We start from the raw sequence: 23,712 nt of genomic DNA, 5'->3' as shown, positions 1-23,712 counted from the left end.
GATTTACAATTATGGTATTTAATTCATATAGAAAGGGCCAATCACCCATTGAAAATCCTCCCATTTTTCTCTAAATATTTACATGAATACACATTTTTCTATTTTATTCATATGGGGATACCAGGCCACCCCCACCACTCTGATGAAAGTCCACATTTTTACAAAATGTTCAGATAAATATGAAAGTCTTTCGTGCTGAAAGTCTTTTGGGCTAATTAACGAAAGAATAATTTTAAAATTTCAATACAGTAATTTTTTTGGTTTATAACACTAAAATTAGTTTTGCGGACCAGGAAAAGTCTAAAAGAAATTTTAATTAATAATATTTATCGCACTAAGTATATTAATACGCATTGTTTGAAAGGTATTCTTTCAAAAAAGTGCTCTTCGGGACATATTTGATTTAATTTTTAGAGGTTGTCTTTGTTTTTTGTTCATATATCCGAAATTTATGAATCGATTTTTCTGAACGATCTTCTCGACAGTATGTCTAACAGAATTATTGAACAATCGGATTTCGATATCTGGGGCCTTCTAAAAGCTGATTTCAACAAACATACAGACAGATAGACGGACATGGCTTAATCGACTGCTGGAAATTACAAACGGGTTGACAAACTTATATATACCCTTTTCAAGAAGGTAAAGTGTATAAAAACTTATATTTACTCTCCACACGGAGGTGTAGAGTAAGAATGTTTTGCTGAAATTTAATTTCTATTTTTATACCCTTCACCACCATCAGTGGTGATAGAGGGTATATATAACTTTGTCATTCCGTGTGTAACACCAAAAAATATTCATCTGAGACCCAACAAAGTATATATGTATATTCAGAGGAAAAATTTTTTGGATGGGTCCATAATTGGTCATAGCTCCCATACAAGGTCCTCTCCCGAAAATCACTTAAACGCGCATAAATCATTACTAAATTAAGATATCGATATAAAATTTGGTACAAGTACTGCTCTTATATACAGATATAATACAGTTGAAGATTTTTTTTCGATCGGTGCATATTTGGTCATAGCTCCCATACAAGGCCCCCTTCCGAAAATCACTTAAACGCACATAACACATTACTAAATTAAGATATCAATATAAAATTTGGTACAAGTTTGCTCTTATATACAGAAATATTACAATGAAAGATTTTTCGATCGGTCCATATTTGGTCATAGCACCCATACAAGGTCCCCTCCCGAAAATAACTTAAACGCACATAACTCATTACTAAATTAAGATATCCATATAAAGTTTGGCACAAGTGTTGCTCATATACAGAGAAATAATATTGTGAAATGTTTTTTGGATCGGTCCATAATTGATCATAGCTCCCATATAAAGTCCCTTTTAGAAAACACACATACAAGGTTCCCTTCCGAAAATCAAAAAAAAAACGCACATAATTCATAATCCATACATTTAGCAAAAATATTGCTTTTATATACATTAATTTACTATAAAATTGTTTTACGACCGGTCCATATTTGGTCATAACTCTCATACTAGGTCTAGAAAATCACTTAGATTCACAATATTTATTACCAAGTAATGATATAGATACAGAATTCTGAAATTTTGTCTTTATATACAAAATTGGACATAGCTCCCATACAAAGTCCTTTTACGAAAATTTCTTAAACGCGCATTACTTATTACCAAATAAAGCTATTGATACATAATTTGGCAAAAATATTAGTTTTGTATACAAAAATTATATTTCTCCTATACTAGGTCCTGCCCCTAAAAGCGCTTTAACCGTATTTGAGGAGCATTATCAATTTGTGTTGAACAAAATTTTGTGTATAACAAAATTATATATGTATTTGTATTTTAAAAATCTCTAAATCATTCACACACTGAAAAAAATCCATGCCTAATATATACGAAAAATGTCGTACATTGTACGAATCGTTCGTTCTTTCGCACCACGAAATTCTTTCGTAATATATACGAAATTGTACGAAGTATTTTAGTATAATGCAAAATATTCTTGAAACAATTAATTTACATAAATTCAAAAAAGGTAATATTGAATAAATATGGTAAAATTCACAAAATATTAATTTATTCAAACATTTTTATTCATTTTAAAATAAATTTTCTAATTTTAGTTCAAAATTATTCTCCACACGAATTTTCATTTTTTTTATTTATTCAAACATTTTTATTCATTTTAAAATAAATTTTCTAATTTTAGTTCAAAATTATTCTCCACACGAATTTTCATTTTTTTTATGAAAATAATTCGTGAATAATATTAAACTTTTTTTAAATTTTATAAAAATGTTGTAGTTTTATCATTATGTTTAATTTCGCTAAAATTTAATAAAAAAAATATTACGAAAGGTTTTAGTACTTTCGTAAAAATAGAAGAGGGTTTTATTAAATAATATTTCGTATTATACACGAAATTTTTGTAAATATTACGAAAATAGAAGTTACGAAATTTTTTTTCGTAAAGTTGAGCATGGATTCGTAAAGTTGAGCATGGATTATTTTCAGTGCACATGCATACAAGCAAATTACTAAATTTATAATGTTCAATAAATCTTCGAATTGTAATAAATTTAACTTTTGGGATTTTTTTTATTAAAGACATGAGAAAACTTATTTATACAAATATTTGATCAATTAGAAAAGTTATAGAATAGAAGTAGCTGGTGGAGGGTATTTAAGATTCGGCAAAGCCGAATATAGCACTCTAACTTGTTATAAATATCTTTGGTTTGATTTTCACATAGCAGTAATATATTTTACTGAAATTTTTTCAATAAAGAATTTACAAATTTGAGTTCTTGATTTTACGAATATTGTGATAGGTCCTATTTTAGTAAAAAAATACTTGGCTTTATGAATTTTTTGTTTGATTTTGAATTTAGTTTTTTCTGTGTAGCTGCAAAAATGCTAAAAAAGTCACACTACAGCTTACATTTGTTATTTGTATATGTTATGTGTGACTTGTGTGCAGAGATACCAATCGAAGGAAAAAGTACAAAAAATACTTCAAAAGTTACATTCTGAATTTTTGTATAATATGAAACCTAAAAACGTAAAATAGAGCATGTAGAGCCCGGATTAAATAAGGACCTGCAAAATGGGACTTTTTCATTCTTCTCTGAATATTTCTACAATATTGAACTTAGTAACATCAAATTAAACATGTAAAGCCCAGATATGAGAACCTAAAAAAGGGGACTTTTTGGTGATTTTTGTTTTTTATGAAAGTTTTAACTTTAATAGTTTCCAATATAAGCGAATTTTTTTATTTATTTCATGTAGACGGCGCCACTTCCCCATGTTACTAGTCCGCCCACTTTTTGACATTAATAATCATATTGTCACTAAAGTGACTATCGCACTTTAGGACTCAAACTGTTTTATTTTCTCAGATATATTGCCGTTTTTGAGATGTGCTATTTTACATACTTATTTTGAATGTGGGCCTGGCTTCTCGCCCACAAAAAAATTCATAATAACCTCTTCTAGTCATACAGGAATACACTGTAAAAAATTCCAAGAAAATCGTTTTAGCTGTTTAGTAGTCTATAAATTTCAAACATACAAACCAACAGGAATTCATTTTTATATATTTGTAAATGTATAAATTAAGAGGAAAAACACAAACTTTGGAATATAACGCAAACATGTTGAAAAGATCGATTTTTCAACGGCCGTTTTAGGAGTTCTCATGGGAATTTATAGAAAATAGATACGACTATTAAACGGTAAAAAAACAACATGAATATTTTTTATAATTTAGCTGTAAATCGATTTTTTGATATATTAATTCTTACTGTTGTACATTTTAAATACTGTATTCAAGATAATGCAGTTCAGATGATTTCAAAAATATATCTGAAGTATATTAAGCAAAAACTGATATTTCTCCTTGTAAATGCACTTGGAAAATTCAGAGCCGTTGTGGTACCTGTTATCGTTATTCTATCAGCACTTTAATTCGAAAACTTTGCCTTAAAAACGATCATAGACTTCCCAATTTTAGCTATAAGTATTCTAAGAGGTCTTACGAGATTCTCTCACCCATATTTTTATTTCAGCCTTCTTGCAATAATGAAACAGTGGGTAGAACCACGAAAATAATATGGGGTGACCCTGATGAGAGCAACACGAAAAATCTCCCCAAAATGAGCAAGTCTGAAGTTAGTATGATAGTACTTATTCTAAGTGGACGCACGGGATTACTTGTACATTTATGCAAAATTGGAGTGCGGATTCAGACGTATGTAGAGTATGTGGAGAGGACAGTGACACTTTCTTTGCCACTGTCGCATTCGTCGAAGTGAGATCCAAGTATTTTCGAAGTGATGTTATTCTGGAAATAACATTCCTGACTAACACTGATTGGAAGTTTCTTGCTACGTTCAGGAAACTGAGTTTCTGAACACTGAAAAATAATTCATTCAGTTCCTTTTTTTCTCATGATAAGGAAGGAGCGCACAACAGGCCCGATTGTGGCCTAGGTGTATTTCTTCGGATTTGATGTCGTAAACATCCTCCTATCAACCTAACTATAAGTTAGTTATTATAATGGGTTTTATAGGTCTATTATATGGTATCATGTGTTTGGACATGACTGATTTTAGATTTTTTTCAACATACAACCCTTTAATTTATTTCAGTGTACACTGCTTATTGCATATGTGCTGTGAGTAGACTTCTTTAATTAATGCAGCTGTAAATTATGCACTTCCTGAACACCAGAAAAAAATACAACATTTCATTTCCATTTTTCATATTTTTCCTTTTACTTTTGTAGTATGTATGATTCTGATTTTCAACTGACTTTTTCATTTGCATTTTACAGCAGTAAAAACTGAAAAAAACATGTTATTTGCCATTCAACCAAAAAAATAAGAACAAATATACAGCAACAACAACAAATTAGAAATTTACTTACTGTACGGAATGACTGAAGTAGTTAGTAGTTTGAGTGACTGCCTTTAGGAAAAATCGTCAAAAAGTGGAAATAAAACTGAAAAATGTATGTGAGTAAATGAATGAAAGTCATGTTCAACAGTAAACTTAAAATACAAACATATAAGCGGGAATATATATATATTTTCTTTCATTTGGAGGGGCAAATGCAACGAGATTAAAGGCAAATGGACCCCTAAAGAGTCATGAACATTGTAAACAGCATCTGAAGATTTTTTTTCAATATTTTTTAGCTTTTTGGCAAAATTTAAAAACAATATGAAATATTGTGCAAAAAAATTATGTGTATTACATAGTGCAGAAAATGTAGCAAAATAAAAATTTAAATAAATTGGATAGGAAAACGAAATGCATTTGTTACGATAATATTTTTACTTGGATTTAATTTTAAATAAGGAGTGAGATCGAAAAATTCTTAACACACGTTTTTCATTACATATATAATCGTACAAATTTGCAGAAATTCGATTAGAAAATTGGAAAATTAAAATTCTTTAGGTGATTTTTATTTTTTGTTTAGAAAAATAAAAATCATTGATTGATTTCTATTTTTTGTTTGAATAAATAAAAATTACTAAGTGAGTATTATTAAAAAAATCATAAATATTTTTTTTTTTTTTTTTTTTTTGAAATACATAAATAGAATAAAAATCAAAAATAATTTTTATTTTAAATTGTTATTATAAAAATCAAGAAAAAAAGTTTATTGAAGAAATCTATTAAAAAAGGCTCGGGAAATATTTTGGTACATTCAAAACATTTCTATGACGATTCATTTAAGCTAAAATTTCATAGATAATAATTATTTTCTGTCTCTGCTAAAAATTAATAAATAATCGGACATTTACATATTTATTTATATACATATGTACATATATATTTCTCTTTTCATACAGATCAGTATGGCGACCATAATCACTACGATTATTTGCTGAAATGACAAAAATTATAATCGAAATAATAGCAATGAGTTGTTGCAATGACAATTATGCGTTGTCAAAATTCTTTACAAGATTTCTATTGCAACATTAATAAACACAGTTGAATATGACTCTACCGTCAGACATTGTCCATTATGTTGCTTTTTAAGACATTCTGACTTGTGGAAATGACTAATTTGTTGTCGGATTTTTGACAATAAAGTTCTAAAAATTTGCGACAACATGTATTTTAGTAGGAGTAGTTTCAACACAAAGGTCGATTTTTTGGTTGCTACGCCTTATTGCAGGTGACGATATGTAGAAATAATTCTGTAAATTTTTTTCCGAATCGATCCATTATGGACTTAGCTTCCATACAAATAATTTGTACATATGAAAATTATTCAGCAATATTTTCTTTAAATTAATATGAGAAACACAATAATCTGGACTAATTAAATTGGGGTTTTCATTTCGAAAACAAATAACTATAAAAATATTTTTTTTTGTAAATTGTAATAATAATTTGAATCAAACAAAAAAAAAAATAAAGCTGTAAGTTTAGTGGTTTCTTTTTTATAAACATATATGTATGTTAAGAATTTTTCGATCTCACTCCTTACTATAAAAGTGTTTTTGGTGTTTTGCTTTCTGTATGCGTTTGTTCAAAAAGTGTTTTTATTAATATTAATTTTTTCAATAATGTTGTTCATGTTTAAACTGTTTAGTGTATAATCAAAACAACTTCAATTAGCGACTTGGTTTTCAAAAAAAAAAGCATAATTGTATTAAAAATTGAGATTAATCTACATATTTATCGTATTTATTACTTTTACGATAATTATTAGAAAATTAAATTTTATACATATAACTTGATTCTACCGCACTTTTTACTAACTTTTTGCTCTATTTACATGTTTGTATATATGTATAGTCTTTTTTAATTTTTATATCTATACATTTATTTTTTTTCATTGTTGCTAAAATTGCATATGATTTATGTTGCATTTTTGGTAAACTATTATATACTTAGTAAAAGCCAGTGAGAGCGTTAAGATGATATATGGAACGATGCCATGCAATAAAAAGATTAGTGGCTCTTACCATAAAAAGAAGGAAAAAAAACGCTAAACTTTTATATACATAATTCTTATAATATTTATTAAGTTTGAAACGGTTTTTATGAGAGTAGTAGACAAACACTCGTATATACTCCTATTGTATGTAGAAAACCTTTAAAAAAAAGTAGAAAATTGAAAGTTTGGCAAAATTTTCTTACTTAAATGTTTGGAGGTTCTTGAAAAATGACCTAAATCGAAAAGTTTTTAAATATTATTAAGAACTCCATACAAAAATCTTAAAATTTGACGAAATTAAAAGTGAGAATACTAATAAAAATAATTTATTCATCTCATTTTATAATGAGTAAGTATAGTAATAATAAATGCAGTTAAGACCTTTATAAAATAGCAACATTAACTCAATAATGCTCGTATGAATATAAAATATTTCATTTTATTTTATTGATGAATATATTATGCATTTGGGGCAGACATATACAAACAGAGGAAATTTTTATTACTCACGCTAAATTTACAAGAAAAAAAGAATAGTAAAGTCTTTCTTCAGTCATTTTTAAGGGACACGAAAGTAATTGAGACAATGACAGGGTTATTAAATAAATAATTCATTTTAAATACAATAAAATATTGTATAACTGCATATAGTATTTTATAAAAACAAGTAAGAGTTCTATATTCGTCTGTGACAAATCTTATATACCCTTCACCATAATGTGTTCAAAAACAGTCAGTACCATAAAGTCTTCTTTTACAACACTTTAATTGGGCTCAACATGCTTAAATTCATGTTTCTAGATTCAATATTATAGAAAATTTAAAAGAGTACTTTTTGAAAAACAAAAAAGTACCCAAAAAAACCCTTTAATGGGTTTCCACTTAATTCAGACTCTACATACCCAATTTCATATTTCTAGGTTCAATATAGTTGAAAATTCAAAAAGGAACTTTAAAAAAAAAAACAAAGAAAGTACCAAAAAGTTTACTTTTTCCGGTTCTCATCAAATTGCGACTCTACATACATAAAATCATGTTTCTATGTTCAATATTAAGAAAATTCAAAAAGTACCTTTTGCACATGCAGAGGAAAAATATAGTTGTGGTAACCATAATCTAAGAGCAACATATTATGGCTAGAATTATGGTTAAAGTTAAAACATATTATGATCATTTTTTCTATCAAGAAATATCATATTATGATCAATATTAGTATAATAGTCTATCATATTATGATTAAATATAGTCCAAATATCTCATCATAATATAGTTTTATTAATCATAATGTGGTGGCCTCCGGTAGGTTAGTGGTTAGTGTTCTAGTCTGGTAGACCGGAGGTGGTGGGTTCGATTCCCACCCGTGACACTGGTTAAGGAGCGCACAACAGGCCCGATAGAGGCCTAGGTGTATTTCTTCGGATTTGATGTGTATACATCCTCCTTTCAAACTAACTAACTAACTAATCATAATGTGATGTTGTAGCATCATATTGTAGTTTCAAGCAACCACATTGTAATTTCATGTAATCATATAATGGCTTCAAGTAATCATATTATTGTTTCAAGTAACCATATTATGGTTACAAGTAGTCACATGTCTTCAAGTAACCATGTTATGGTTACATATTAAACATAATATGGTTAATTAAATGTGCTCGCGTTAAATGTAATTAAGTATTTGTTAATTTTCTTTTAAACAATCACAAAACTTCCAAGCACTGATATTCCCATAAAAATATATATCCTCACTTTCATGCCAATATAAACACAATTTAATTTTTTTTAATTATTAATTTTTTTATGTACACTATTTTATTTATTTATTTCTTTTGTTTCCTATTATATTTTTAGATATTATTTATTTTTCACAATTATTTTAACACTGCGATTGTTTAACAATTTATTTAATCCTATCTAGTACGGATAAATCACACAACTGATAGAAAATTGGCGATACCAAAATATTTTTAATAGTAAACGCATTTTACTTATATCTTAAACATTATATGGATAAATGTGTAAAATCCTACCATTTAATGGTTATTTGATAGTTAAAATTTATCTAAATAATATAATATGTTTAAATAATTATCATCATTTAGTTGTTGTAAAAATAATTATTTTTTAGAGAATCATTCTCAAATTTATAATTGTCATAAACATATAAATGTTTTCAGTAACTAAAATATTGATGAAGTTCAATAAAAATAACAATTGTTTGGTTATGACAACAAAATATTGTTACAAAAAACATAGAATAGTTGTCCTAACCATGCCGAACCATGTTTTTCTCTGCGTGCAGAACGAGAAAGTGCCAAAAAAATCCCCATTGATTTGTTCCCGTCTAATCCGGTCACTACGTACTTAATTTCATGTTTCTGGGTTCATTATTATAGTAAACACAAAAAGTACCTTTTGAAAAACAAAAACGTACAAAAAAGTTAATTTTTATACATGTCCCTAGGTTAAATATCATATAATATTCAAAAAGTAACTTTTAAAAAATGAACAAGTAAGAAAGTATAGTCGGGCTTGGCCGTCTATATGATACCTTACATTAGTTATAAATATTAAATTAGTTTTATATATCATAATTAACCATTTAACTTGAAAATAACCTTGATTCCAAATTAATTAAGCAATTTATTGACGAAAAACTTATTTTCTATATATATGGGGGATAGGAGCAAATGTGGACCGATCCCGATAAAATTAAGTTGATAGATTTGTAATTATATAATATATATAATATTTGTCTGTGCTAAATTTAATTGCAATAACAGTGTTAATAAATGAATTGAGGGGGGCTAGTGTCAAATTAAGTCCGATCATTTCGATATTTTGTTAGGTCATCAAGGCTTGTATTAAACTTAGTTGTGTGAACAACATTTAGATGGACACACGGACGGACGGACATCGTTAAATAGACTCAGAAAGTGATTCTGAGTCAATCGGTATACTTTAAGTGCTAACATTTTAATGCGTTACAAACATCAGCACAAACGCATAATACCCTTTCCACTATAATGTTGTAGGGTATAAAGTGTACCAAAAAGTTCCCTTTTATGGGTTCTCACCAAATTCAGACTCCACATACTTTATTTTATATTTCTTGGTTCAATATTAGAGAAAATTCAAAAAGTACCTTTTAAAAACAAAAACAGTACCAAAAGGTTCACTTTTTCCGGTTCTCACCTAATTCCGACTCTACATACTTAAATTCATGTTTCTAAGTTCAATATTATAGAAAATTCAAAAAGTACCTTTTGTAGAACGAAAAAATACCAAAAATCCCCTTTGACGTGTTTTTATCTAATCCGGTCTGTACATAATTAATTTAATGTTTTTTAATTCATTATTATAGAAAACTCAAAAAATACCTTTTGAAAGACGTAAAAGTTATAAAAATTTCCCTTTTATGGGTTCTCATCTAATTCCGTATCTACATAAAATATTCAAAAAGTGCCCTTCGAAAAACGAAAAAGTACAAAAATGTTCCCTTTTATGGATTCTCATCTAATTCCGAATCTACTCTACTCCGCTATCTATAAGGATATATATATATATATATATATATATATATATATATATATATATATTATATATATATTATATATAATATATATAATTATATATATATTATATATATATATATATATATATATATATATATATATATATATATATATATATATATATATATATATATATATATATATATATATATATATATAATATATATATATATATTATAGAAATTACAAACGGAATGACAAACTTATATATACCCTTCTCACGAAGGTGAAGATTTTGTACCAATACGTATACTTAATATGATATTTTAAATATTATGTATACGTCTGAGAACATACATACTATACACACAAAAAAAACTGAGTTTTAATTATCAAAATAATTGTATCAAGCAAGTTTTGCACCTATAACCAAAATGATGATATCAAATACCAAATTTGTAAAAAAATAAAAATATATATTTTTTCCAAATAACGAATTAATCAGAACAATTATTGTCAATAATTGAGACAAGATTTAACATTGATTAATTCATTAAATGTATAAATTAAATATTTAATAAATATAACATTAATCTTTTACTAATTTATTAATTAAATAAATTAAACTGTTTGATAGGGAATTTTTTAATTTCATTGATTTTTTAAAAATCAATTAAGAAGGTGATTAAAACAATAAAATTATTAATCGATTAAACACAACGTTAAAGGAATACTAGACGTTAAACAATGCGTTCAGCATTTAAAAAGGTATCACTTTATTTTTACAATTTAAGATATAAAGTGTTTCATAAATTGGCAAGAAACTTGAATATTATATGCATAAAATTTTATTGACTATTTAAGAATTATTAATATTGCTTGCACAAAAATTCAAAATAAAATATTAAAAATAAATCTAAAATAGAAAAGAATCAAAATTTTACACTTAAGTTTCAAACAGCTTCAAAAAACGAGATAATTAAAACAAATAAAAATTTGTTTAAATAAAAAATAAAGAAAATTAAAACATGTTAATTAAAATAAACTACCGATAATTTTTTCTGTGTATTGTAAATACAAATTATTGTTTTAGGGAGTAGTATGAAAAACGGTGAACTGTTTTAGTTTTCCTTCTTTGAATAATTAACTATTTTAAGTCGTATGTATATCAATATATTATAAGGGCCTAATTAAAACAAAAAACTAGTTGAAAAACGGTTTATATATCTAATATTATATGGTAATTTTGTTTTATAAACCTTTTATCAAATGAAAATCTCATTTATGTATATATAAGGAGTATATATATTATTTTCCTATTGTAATCATATTTTTAAATCTACGGATAACATGTACGGATAACAAGTATAGGAAATTTAATTCTTTGTAATAAATGATAATAACATCAAAATGCGTACGAGGCATAATGAGAGAGATATTCATAAAAATTAGATATTTGTAAGTTCTGACCGCCAAATACGATATTTTTGATTACTTTCAATACCTTATTTATGACGGTAAGGAGAAGCTATGTGTCAATTTTCATTTAGCTCAGTCAAATAAGCTGTAAAATCCTTATTTGACTGAACTATTAAGAGTAATCAATATAACATATTAGATAAAGTATTAAATTTTGTATATATTTAACTAGTATCAGTTTTTTTAATTACACCAATTGGTGTAATTCCAATATAAGCTTCCATTACATAGAACTGTGATAAAATCAAAAAAGTTCGTATTAAGCGAAAAACAATGCTGGCATTTAACAAATATGTGCGCTTAAAGATAAAATAAATTCCTTAATCAGACGTATATACATATGTATATGATGAGGATAATGAAATTATCTTAGAATGTGTATTCATATTTAAGCTATATAATGATAATGACTTTAACCCACATACATACATGCTATAAAAACGAACAACCACAAAATTGTATAAGTACATATGTATTTCATATTTTATTTTACTTTTACGGTTATTATACACGATATTTTAAATTTTATAAAATATTTCAAACATTTGTGTACCACAGAATCTTCTATTGTGTGACCTGCCGAACTTTTCACTAATACTAAAAAATGTTTTCAAATTAATTATTATACCCTACAACACTTAAGTGAGGAGTTCTATATTAGCCTTAATGACCCTCATAAATTGTATAATTATAGAGCCTCGTTTGACTCTAGCCCCTATCAAAATTTAACGTTAATACCCACAATTTCATTCAACAATAAATGGCTTAAGTATATCTGAAGCAAGGTACAATTCAACTTAAATTCTTTATTATGAAAACTAAACCACATTTTATTTTATTTTTTAACAGATGTAGGCTATTATGTGGTCGGCCTTGTCCGACTATAATCTTTTTTTATTTTAAAAGTTAGGCAATGTTTGAATCTAAATTTAACTTTAAAAAAGGTCTAAATTTGTGCAATATGAATATGATAAAGCTGTTAATGGTTTAATATTAAAAATATTAGAACTTAAAAAATATAAGAAATTCTATATATACATAAATTGGGACTTTAGTACGAGAAAAACGGTTTTGTAGTTTTTGTTAAACATTTTAACTTAATTCGAATACAAATACAAGAAAAGCACTTAAAAGCACTTACGTACAAAAAATCTAAATCCACAAAATTATAGTTTTACATATCAGAGTTATAAAGGTACTAAAAGGACGAAAATTTTAGAATTTTAGATATTTTCTTCAGAAATTTATTGTCATTGCTCTTATAAATATTATTTTTATTTGTTTAATTACAAAAATACGGCATTGAAACATATAAAACAAAATGTTAATAATTCATTAAACTAAGAATGTATTTTACTAAAATAGGAAATGTCATGCCCGATATTCACATATCTTTACGCAGTACAAAACTCACCATCAAGGACAACCATATATTGTAATCAAAAAGTAAATTGATGCCAGTTAATCACAATGACGCAGAATATTTTAAGTTCATTTAAGTTTAATTTCATTTAAGATGACATTCCTTTAAAATATAAAAAATAAAAATATTTTCAGTGGCAGCTACTACCCGCATGAACGTCACAACTGACAATCAGTCTAAAACCAAAACTAACAAGAACAAAGAACACAAGGAGAAAAAACAATATTAAATCTGCAAACATCAGTGTGATTAGGAAGAGATGACAGCAGCGGCTGTTAAGCGGTTTCCTATGATATATTGTATTTATGTGATTTGCATATTTTAGCGCAAGTATGTGTGAGTGTTGGATGTTTGCATGTGTCTGTTCGTCTATTTTTTTAGTTGCCATTGACATAATTTCATTAAAATAACATATCGTTCAGTTTAGTTTTGTTAGTTGGTTAGATTTTGTTAGATGCTTGTTATTTTGTCTACTTTTATACAATATGAAATATGAACAGAAGAACAAACATTTTATCTATATACATACAAGCTGAAATACAAATATTCAAATGACATTGAAGTTTCGAGAGAATTGTATAGTGACACTGGAAATGAGTAAATATAAAACTGAGAACAGCTTATAAAGGAAATATATATGAGAAGTGGGTAAACGATGGTAAATAGAAGGTCTATTTAAAAAAATTACTTTCATACGTAAGTATGTAAAGTGTGAATGCATACATGCACAAAATCTCCCACACAAAAAACTAGACATACATACTAAATATATGACGACTTCATGGGTGATGATTGTTAAAGGATGCATATTAACAAGAGTTATCCTTGGTGCTGCAAACATACACGGTCACCCGTATATAATCTAATATACTAAGGTGTACAACATGCAAACAAACATACATTTATTTTATGTTTTTATAGCCATACATGTAAAACAGTGTAAATAAAAAGAGGCGGAGGCTGGAATAAAAGTTCATGCAATGTAAAATAAAAATTGTACAACTTTATTTCATCATTTTCTGTATTTAGATCTTATAGTAATTAATAATATGTAAAAAATATACCTCATCTCATCAAATGAGATGAGTTATATTTTTTTGTCACTGCATTTGCAACACATCGAAATATTGACAGTAGATCCATTCTAAGGCGACATAACTATTTCCGGTATATCGGTTATAGACATGATTAAATCTAAATGAAATAAACAGAGAGCTGAAATTTTGCACAAATATTCTTCATTGATAAGCACTGTTGTACTATTGAAAATGGGCTATATCGGTCCACGCATTCGCACAGCCCCTCAAAATATAGCTTAAATAATAACACTTTCCGCCACATCCGCCACTTTCGGATGTTTACCTTACCTTTACGGACTATGATTTGATGATGGGTATATAAGATTCGCATATCCGAATGTCACACTCTTCCTTGTTCTAATACCTTTGATAAATGGTTATGATTACGGAATTTCGCATATATTTACATATTATCATAACTTTAAAATTTTATATTAAACTGAAAAAATTACTCAAATTGATTCATTTTAGCTATGACCAGCTACACGACACTCGTAACTTACACCATATTCATAAACAAATTTTCCACTGTTAATATTTTACTTTAGAAATTTAAAATTTTGACTTCTTGTATATAAAAGTCATATTTTAATATTTAATATTTGAATCAGTAGTTATAAAAATACTAGGTTTATAGGATAAAAATATAATTTTAGGACTACCCTCGAAATGTATATACGTTATCAAGCTTAAACATAAATACATACAAAAAATCTTACATACATATATTTGATTTTTCTTGTAAATTTTATATTTTTTTTTTTGCTGAGCACGCACACAAAAGCAATTATGGTGTCGTGCTAAAAACCACAAAATTTTATGCATGGTATGCAAAAGTTATTATGCGGAAAATCTACGGGTTTGAAGATAATATTGACGCAAATTATGATGACATACACACAAATGTACACTCACCAAACATGTATATATACACCATACATATGCACACATTTTTGTACACTCATCAGACACACATTCGCACATGTAAAATTGTAGACATACTAAACGTATGATTGTTATGTTGCGTATACGCACACGTGTTTACTTACGAATATTCAATGACAATTTACGGAGACATTCATTTACAGCAACGCAATAAAAGATCAAAGTAAAAATATTTCTTTATTAAGATGTTCTTTTAAACGTATTATTTATGTATGCCTGCTTATGTTTGATTTCTTTCGTTCATAGCAGTTTTATATGGAATCAATGTATCGCTTTTCAATATATTTTTATTGGCATAATAGAATTTATGTATTTTTATGTCATCGAAAGTCTCTTTACTATGAGTTAAGTAGATAGAAGTCACTTTAAATATTTTTGCCGTGATCATTCATTAACCTGTAATGAAATATTTAAAATGAATATCGTGTTTTTGATTAAACAAAATCAATATTATTACTATTTCGAGACAACCACTTCGATTAGCAGGTATGTTTCACACACTCACATACACTTGTTTGATGTTTATACTGTTTGTGTCACATTTACATAAAAATGAATGTTAAACTTTCATTTGGTACATTTCGTTTGTAAATTCATTTTGATGGATTTGTTTTGTTTAAAACATTAATAAATTATTTAATACTGTTTAAAACTGTGAAAACAGTATGTAAGAAAACAATGAACTATATATTTATAAATATTGTATTTGTATTGAGAAATGAGAAATATTTTTAGATAAGGTTTGGATGGTGCTATATTCCTATAAAATTTTATATAAATTTGGTCAAAAGAAAACAAATATAACCGGTAATATGAGAAACATAGATAGCAGCAGAATTAATAGAACATTTTTAAAGGTCACAAAAAGAACATTTGGAGAACTTCGAAATCTTAAATTTTGATACAGGAAAATTAAAATTATTTTCCTACTGAATAGAATTTATTAATTTATATTTTCACAACAAACTTTTTTGATTGACACTGCATAAGTATTTACATATGGATGTTTATTATGTAAACATATAATAAAATGAGCATATTTACACATACGAATTTATCTGTACATACATACATATGTATGTATGCTTATATCAACTTCTGTGTAAATATTTTTTGTATGTACATACTTTTCTTTTATTAATGATCTTTTAATCGCACAGCGAAATTCAAATAATCGCATAAACAGTAAAAGTAGCGACAGCAGCAGGTGAAATTTTAAGCAATAAATAAAATTTGTTGTCGCGTGTTTATAATTTTCCATTTATGCTAAACCAAATTAATTAGGACGAATGCAAAATTAGTTCCGTTAATTTTTTTAACATTTAATTTAAAACTTATTTTTAATAAAAAAATGTTTAAAATGTTTTAAATTTGAATAAATAATTTTTAAGAAAATGCTTTTCATATGTTTATTGTAAGTACCTTAATCTCTAATAAACATATGAACATTTTTTTGAATTTAAATTTTTCCTGGAATGTGCAAATGTTAAAGATTGTTTTGGGTTTTTAATTAGTTTTTTTTTCAATTTTCAAAAAATCGGATATTTTGAAATTTTCAGAGGTTGTCTCGGATTTTTGCTTATATCTCCGATATTTATGAACGGATTTTGCTGATTTTAAGTAGAAAACTTCTCGAAAGCATGTCTGATAGAATTTTTGAAGATTTGTATCCCGGATATATGTGGGATTTCCAGAAAATTGATTGCAATACACAAACTGATGGATAAACACACAGTCTGATGGACGGCATCTTGGCGCAATGAAATGCCGTATTTTTTTATCTTATGCATGTGTCGGATAAATAGGAAGTGTGTTGGATTGAATAAGCTGGATGACAGGTATCTTATACAAGTGTCACCATTGAATTTTCCTTCCATGTTCAGGTATGTTTGGAGTAAACTCTGTTCATACCAGATTGAGCTCCAGTGAGTATAAAAATAGTCTCGGCTTATTTGATAGATTCGTACTTTAGTCTATCGGTTACGTCTCTGGGTGCTGTTGCCCTCGCAACAGAAGCCATCCCATTTGCATGTTTTGTAAATGGAAGTGATTTTTTGCATTTCGAATGAAAAGCAACGAAGTAGCAAATATCATAGATTAGACAGCTCGAGCACTTAAGCAAAGTACACATATACTGGATCGGAAATTCCATATAGTTTAATTGCCACCGGCGTGTAAGATACACAATTGGGGTGATGAGTTGTTGCAAAAGTTCACCCGGTGGTTGAAAAATACCACTGTGAAATAAGGCCGTTATTGCAAGTGTTTACGTTTTGTTTGATTAGTAAAAAAAATTTTAAATATTTTTTTTTTTTGAAAAATTGACTACTTTAGTGTGCTATTTATAGATACCGAGCGAGTAGTTTGAGAACAAATTTTACTTGTATTTTTTATTGTAACAAAAAAAAAAAAAAATAAAGTAAAATTTTAACTCAAACTACTCACACGTTATCTATAAACAACACATAAAACTTTGAAGTTCTTTAAAAAGGACAAAAAATAAAAAGCTCCGCCGTTTTCATCATTAAATTTATATATTTAGAGGTATATCATACGGTTTGTGTAAAACGAAATATAGCTAAAGATATCATATGTGTATTCTAAAACTTCCCATTTAACAAATATAAATTTAAAATTGCGATGACTTTTTTTATTAAATTTATTTGTTTCTCTTCACCGTTACATATTTACATATATGCACAAATAAATTTTTAAATCTATTCAAAAAAATTGCTATTATTCTTTCATACAACATTTAGTTACAAGAAATAATATTATATGTTAAATAGAGAAAATTTAATTAAAATGAAATAAATATTTTGTGAATATGATAAATTTTCATACTTAAAACTATTACAACTTTCTATAATTTTTTGTATTTATATTAAGGTGAACGCAAAAAAGTTGTCAAAGTTTTACAAATTATGTGAATTTCAATATGAGCATATTTTATGCAGACAGACGGACAGAGCTAAATCTACTCAGAATTTTGTAGGTTAGGTTTGGTTGAAAGGATAAGGCGAAAAACAAAAATCTCCAGTTTTTTTAAATGGGTCTTAAAATTTCACAATTCCTTGTTAATTACGGGAAAAATAAATTTAAAGGTTTTGTAGAATATTTGGATACCATATTTATTCAAATCTAATCTCAGGCATTTCGTTATTGCTTGAAATTTTTAATTTATGTGCCTGTCTAATGTATTTAAATACGTTTGTCGGTACTGTAACCTTCTACATTTATGTATTTATTCATTATTTAAATACGACAATGCGACTGAGTGCTCGTATGAAAACTAACACAGGAAACTGTGTAGTAAGTATTTACTAGATTTTAAAATAATTTACTCTATTATTGAAGATGGTCCACTTAACATAGGAAAACAAGTATGGAGTCTTCTTTATTATATAAATACTTCTGTTAATTATTTTTTATTTTTAAATAAAATTATTGATATAACTTTTAAAATTCTGTGCTCTCATCTCATAATTTATTTTATTTGTAAAATATACCTAATGTACCTTCAATTGTTTGTTTCCAACTTTTTAGTGAACCATAAGCACTGACAACCTTTGCAAATTTTTTAAAAGGTCAGCTTCTGCCAGTATATGTATTTACGTTTGACATGGCAACTTTAGTAGCTTCTCTAAGTTGTATCCAGTATCTTTTCCGTGTATATTTCTTCTGTTTCCATTTTCCCCTCATTATTATACTAGTGTGTCTCATGGCATACTTCAACTAATATGAATTTGAATATATATTTTTTATTATTTGCATTTAGGTCGAAGGTAAAATAGTGACACAGCGTAACTAACATTTTTTTACAACAGAAAATAAAACCATTATCTTCAAAATAGAAGAGAAATACTATATTGATAGAGTTGACCCACGTTCGGAAAAATATATTAGTTATCTGATGTCAATATTTCTTCATAGTTGAAAATGTTTGCATACTTATACATATAAATTAGTATTGCATGTATGTATTTAGAAAGCTCTTATGTTTGCTTCACCCTAGACACCATTATGATTTTTTTACCGAATATATTGTAAAACCTCATTCTTCTTTTAATTATTGTATACTAGATTTTTGTACCCGTCGTTGCCCGGTGTTTTAAGTGGCTTGAAAACATTTTTTATTATTTTCCATGCTTCTCTTTAGCATAATCAGTAAGGGATTTAAGGTCACCGAAAATATTTTTAAGTATCTAAGTACTTTTGGGGTATATTGTTTTTGTTATTCCGTTCGTAACACATACAAATATTGCTCTAAGACCTATAAAAGTATGTATATTTTGGATCCTCATTAGATTTTCCTTTTCCGTGTGTCCATCTGTCTGTTGCAAACACAGTAAGATCCAAACGGGAAAATGTACAGAGCTGAAATTTGCAAAGAAGTTTTTAGTTGATTTGATGTTGTTTGATGTTGAAAATGGGCAATATTTTGTTATTGCTCTCATATAAGGCCCGCATTAGAAAATGCCTTTAACGCTCACAACTGGCTATGTAAGCATATACAGCGATGAAATTAGGCATAAACACAAAATGTTATAAGAAAGAGACAATAATTGATCCTACCCGCCATATAACTATCTAAAGGAAGAATCTATAGTTGTGAAATTCAGCATACACATGTTTTATAGGAACAAAAATCTGGTTGTAAAATTTTATAGGGATCGATACATAATTGACCCTACTCCCCATTATGTTCCCTTTAAAAAATGACTTTACCACTCAGTATTGCCTTAAAATAATGAGTACAGAGATAAAACGTCATATAAATTTGGTTATAAAACAAATTTTAAAAGGATCGGTTCATAATTGACCCAAATCTCCACATAAGGTTCCTTTAGAAAATGACTTTAACACTCATTACTATATTAAAAATACGAGTATAGCTGTGAAATTTGACATAAGTAAGTTTCATACGAGACAAAATCCCTCTGCTAAATAACATGAGGAACGATCTATTATTGACATTATCCCCCCTTTGAAAAGTTTCTGTATTAAAAATACGAGTCCAGCTATGAAATTTCACACAAATATGTTAATATAAGTCTAGGTTTATTACAAGCCAAAATCTCTCTAAATGTTATGAAAATCGGTTTATAATAGATCCAATCCCCTTTAAGAAATTTACTTTAACACAACTGGCTTCACAACAGCAGTGTATTGGTGAAGTTTAACATAAAAGCTCTATTTCGAAAATCTTTTGTCTATATTAATTTCAAATAGTAAAATTCTGCAAATGTATATCAAATAAATGAGATAAATACCCCGGGAGGGGAATTTGTGTAGGATCTTTGACCAAATACATATGTACCGATTGTGTTTACAAAACGAATAAGTATTGGCACAAAATTGTTTTTTGATGTCATTATTTGGTAATGAGCAATATGCGTTTAAGTGAAAAGAACCCTGTATGGAGGCTATGATCAAATATAAAGAGATTGTTAACAAGGTTTACAGTATTTCTTCTTCACATAAAACAATACGTGTGCAAAAATTTTGATCTATATCGTTATTCGGTAATGAGTAATTTGCGTTTACAGTAAAGTAAACTAACCATTATTCGAAAGGTGACTTCATATAGGAGCCATGATCAATTATGGACCGATTCAGAAAATTCTTTCTTTATAAAAATTCTATTGACAAAAAAATTTTATTTGTGAAATTTTGTGAAGAAATCGACATTCTAACAAAAGTTATAAACAATACATTAATTTTCCGGAAATTTATAGTTTTTATGAAAATGTGTAAAAAAATCTTATTTGTTCAAAGTTTCATGAAATTTTGATTCATAACTTTTCACAGTGTCAACATATTTTGCTGGTTTTAATATTTTGGGGAAATATTATTGCTTCGTTTTATCTTTATCGTTTTATCTTGACGGACATGGCTAAATGAATTTAGAATTTCATAATGACCTAACTTTGTTGATTTTAAATAAATATTTCTCAGTGTTACATAAAAATTAAAAATATTTTTTTTAATGTCCTTATTTTCCTACAAGCGTTGGAAAATCTTGATCTCAGTACAGATTATTAAAAAAATCAACTCAAGCTCCTCCTGTTTCGATCAACTAAATGGATATTCATATAAAGCCCTAAGAAAAATAGCATTCTAACATGTTTTTATTTATTTTATTTGTTGGTCATTATAAATTTGCTTACATTAAAAAAGATATATCTAAATATCTATATTTAAAGATAGTAACAAAAAAATTTTTTTTCAATTAAAATTATTATTTTATCAAATATCTAATGCTGACTTAATGTCTGCATTTATATAATTCTTCTTGAACACGTGAATATATTAGTAATGAGATAAAAAATTAAATTTTAAAACGCCTGCTTTTCCTAAACGAAAAATATGAAATTAATACGATTACAATATATTCCCTGTAGCAATTTTTCATAAAATTTTTAAAATAAAGTTTAGTTGCGCAATACAAACTTTAGTTTACTAAGGAAATGTTTAAATAATTTAGCATATACGTACATAAGTGTGTTTTATGAAAACAAAATAGAAGCATTAAACAAATTTGACATTTTTAATTTTCTGTACTAAGTTGTTGTAAAATTTTACTGTAAATTTGTTCTTTGTGTTTCTAAAAGTAAACAAATTCGTACATTTTCGTACTGGGTTTGACATGTCATTTTTTTATTTAATGTTAACAAACATGCATACATCATCTAAAATTGAATAAAAAATTATTCTTTATGTTTTAATGTTAATGTGTTTATATGTATTGTTACAATGTACATACATATTATGTACAGATATTCGCATATACGACCACGTATACATTTTATGAGTGCATATTAGGGTGGAGTTTTAAAACTTATTGCTTAATTTTGAGTATTGCTAAAAAGTTTAGGAAGTTGTTTGGTATCAAAACTTTTACACTAAAAATTTCAAGTCAAATGTTTATCATTCCAAATCTTGTTGCTCGAGAAGGACTGATTTTGTAATATTGATCTCAAAAATACTTAATGATTGCCTTTTTATTTTGTTATGTATATTCACATATATATAACATATACTGGATCCTTTTTAGATTCAAAGACGATCTAGCTATTTCCGACTGTCTGTTGAAAACACCACAGAGTCTAAAAAAGAGTTATATAACTAATATAGGGTTCTATAACCTCGAAAAATCCTGAAAATCATATATTGGGTTTTAAAATTTCCAGTTTAAAACCAAAAACAAAAAACCTTTTTATAGAAAATAAATTTCTATATAAAGATTTTAAATTGCAGGTAGGTAAATGAAGTCCTTTAAAAACATTCCTACTAAAATAGGTCCACCACTTGTAGACCACGAGCCACCTAATTGTATATGTGCATATGTGTGTGTAATTTAAAAACACATCTTTGCAATACAACAACATACTTTTTAAAAATTAATTTTAGTTGAAATTGCAAATTCTGGAAGATAAAAATAAACAAGGATTATTTTATTTAAACAAGTGGGATGGATGTTATTTCGTTATTTCGATATGTAATATGTAAGACATTGTTTGCATTTATCAAGAACTGTATACAAATATTTATTCCATTCTAGCCTATGCAGGTATGTATGTTTTGGAATATTTTTAAAAATTATTTAAATATTTATATTGTTTTCATAAAAACCGTAGCCAATCATCAACGTTCTTTAACTAATAATTTTAATCATTACTTATAAACTATGTAATGAACTCGTTCACTAATCTGAAACAAGATTGTATTGTTATATGTTTAGATTGAAACACGTATTATGCTCAAAATAAACACAAGAAATCACAAGTACAATTGAGAAACTTGTAAGCAATGCTCTGGTCATCTAATCAAATTAAAGTTCTATACTTTGATTTCCGGTGTAGAAAAACTAAAGAATAAGGACGATGGGAGCCATTGATTCGCTAGCTAGGAGTCGGGTGGGGGAGTTCGTGTCCTATTTCCATAGTCTTCAATGTCTATTACATACTCTTTATTATAGACTCCCGAGAAGAAACTAAACTTTAAACTGTGAATAAAAAATAGAAATAACTAGGTTTAAAAAAATAGAAAACAAACAAAGCCCCTAATCTAGTTATAGGTTTAATTTACTCAAAAGTATTGCTGATGTTTCAAATATTTGCCAATGTTTATGCGATCCTGATGTTAGTGGATGCATATGCCTCATAACCCTCACCAACCTTAGTTCTAGTGGCATTTATAGGTTTCTAGAACCCCTAAAGTAAACGTAAACAGACTATTCTCACATTATAAACATAATAAGAAGACCAAGACTGGTTAATTTACTCATTCATAATTGTATTATTTATTGAA

Source organism: Lucilia cuprina, chromosome 3, assembly GCF_022045245.1.
Source record: "Lucilia cuprina isolate Lc7/37 chromosome 3, ASM2204524v1, whole genome shotgun sequence".
NCBI classification, from domain to species: domain Eukaryota; kingdom Metazoa; phylum Arthropoda; class Insecta; order Diptera; family Calliphoridae; genus Lucilia; species Lucilia cuprina.
Note: the sequence above shows the minus strand (reverse complement) of the source record.